Source organism: Grampus griseus (genome assembly GCF_964374135.1).
Source record: "Grampus griseus genome assembly, chromosome: 5".
NCBI lineage: Eukaryota > Metazoa > Chordata > Mammalia > Artiodactyla > Delphinidae > Grampus > Grampus griseus.
The window spans coordinates 28,055,402-28,058,038 of NC_138998.1; positions in this window are offsets into that span (position 1 = coordinate 28,055,402).

Genomic DNA, 2,637 nt, shown 5'->3' on the forward strand with positions numbered 1-2,637 from the left:
TCTGACCTCGCAGCCCCTCGCCTCCCGGGGTTGGGGGCGGGGGAAGGAGCGGAAGATAAGACCGGAGGGGGGCCGAGGGAAAAGCAAGGCTGTCCCAAAATGAGGAGACCTCGCACTTGAAAAAACACTTCTTTTTTTTCAAATGTATTTATTTATTTATTTTTGGCTGTGTTGGGTCTTCCTTGCGGTGCGCGGGCTTCTCATTGTCGTAGCTTCTCTTGTTGTGGAGCACGGGCTCTAGGCGTACAGGTTTCAGTAGTTGTGGCTCACGGGCTCTAGAGCTCAGGCTCAGTAGTTGTGGCGCTGGGGCTTAGTTGCTCCATGGCATGTGGGAATCTTCTCGGACCAGGGCTCGAACCCATATCCCTTGCATTAGCAGGCGGAGTCGTAACCACTGCGCCACCAGGGAGGCCTGAAAAAAACCCGTCTTGCGGATGACGTGGTGGAAAAAGGCGCAGGACCCCGACCTCCCTCCCGCCTCCCCGCCGGCTCCGCGCTTCTCCCTTCCCCAGTCCTCCTTCCTCTTCCCGCGCTGGGCAAAAGCAGAAGCGTCTCAAAGGCCGGAGGAAGCTGGCCCGGGAGCTCCAGGGCTTTCCGATGCGCCGGCGGTAGGGAGGTCCCTCCGCAGCCCAGCGCGGCGCCCGCTCCGGCCTCAGGGAGGCCGCCAGAGGGCACTGTGGGGCAGGCAGGCCGCGCCCCTTGAGAGCACTTGCTGCCCTTTTCAGATTTCCTTAGAAACGCGCCCAGTGATCTTGAGCCCAGCGGTGGAGACCCTCCCCGGGCTCCTAGCCCGGGGCAGGATTCCTGTCGGGCCCTGAGGGCAGGTCCTCTGTCTCACTGGCTGCTGCAGCTCCAGCTCCTCGAACAGAGAAGAATAAGTGTCATAAAATTTCACCAAAATTGAAAGCCTGCTAAGGCCAGGAAATGTCCTCGGCACTGATGGTAAATGAGTGATCAAAACAGACAAAGCCACTACCCTTGTGAGGTTAATATTCTGTTGTGGAAGCGGGGAGGGGAGACAAGGAAGCTAGGCAATAAACAAAATAGAGGCGTTAAAAACTAGTAAATAGGTGTCAGAAGGGGATAGGTGCTATGGAGAAAAAGCGGAGTAAGACGGATATGGAGACGGAGACCTAGGGTGAGGTGGGGTTTCTTATTTTATACAGGATGATTACAGAAGGCCTCTCTTATCTGAGGGAGACTCTTCAGCAGATACCTAATGGAGGGGCCGAGGGCAGCCAAGCAGCTGTCTGAGGTAATAAGGAACACTTCACACTTGTGTTAAATGAATGAGTTCTCAAGGCAGGAGCCCACACTGGGCAATGGCCCCTCTGATGTGACCTAGGTCACACCTGTCTGCCCCACTTCATCCATCCATCCATCCGACCATTTCTGAGCAGTCCTCAGGCACCCTACCTTCTTTGTGGTAGACCTTATGCTGAGTGTATTTCATTTCTATATCCCCAAAACCCAGGATATGGAAATGAAGAAAACATAGTCCTTGGAGGAAAAAGAGGCCTTCATGGGCGCTCTGGTAGGATCAGAGAATGAAACAGCCTTCTTGGAAAGTAATTTGACAGCATCTCACTCTTCAATGTGAGCACCCTTTGAACCAAATTCTCAGTCTGGGACTCCAGGCCAGGCATCTCAGCACGGTGGTCAGGACCACTGGTTGGAACTAGACTGACTGGGTTTTAACTCCAGCAGCAACTCTTATCAGGTCTAGGACCCTGAAAATATTATTCATCTGTGCCTGAGCTTTCACATCAGTAACATTAAGCTAATAATAATATGACCTAACTCATAAGATTTTTGAGAAAATACATCTCAAATGGTTTAGAGCAGTGCCTGGCTGATTGCCAGTGTTTGATACATGTTAGCTATTATTATTTGCTTAGGCAACTGTTTGCACAGAAGTGCAAATTGACCTGTTCACCAAAATGCTCTCTGCAGGATTATCCCCATAGCTCCAGATTAGAGCAACCTCAGTAAATATCCAACAATAGGGAGATGACTAAGCAGATTATAGTGCATCCATTCTATAGAAGAAAATGTAATTTTAGAAAGATTGTGCTGGGATTTCTTTGGTGGTCCAGCGGTTAAGACTCTGCGCTCCCAATGCAGGGGGCCTGGGTTAGATCCCTGGTCAGGAAACTAGATCCCGCATGCTGCAACTAAAGATCCCGCATGCTGCAACTAAAGATCCCGCATGCTAAAACTCAGCCAAATAAATAAATAAACAAAATTTTCTTTAAGAAAAGAAAGATTGTGCCAACGAGAGACATCACATCAGCAAGTCAGACCAAATGTCAGAAAGTGGTGAGTCTCATGGTATGCAGGAATGTGTGTCATGGAGGACTGGGGAAGACTTGTCTTTGGGGGTCTCTGTTCCTCTGATAAGAGCTATTTGGACATGTTACTTGAATAGTCAGTCAATATCAATCAAAATTTTTAAATGTACGTATCTTTTGACCCAGAAATTCTACTTCTAGGAGCTTATCCAAAAGACATACTTGCACATTTGCCCAAAGACTCATTAACAAGAAGGTTTGTGACAGCATTGTCAAAGATAGAAAGAACATTATTTTCCATCAACAGAGGATTAGTTAAATAAATTATGATACATCCATCCCATGA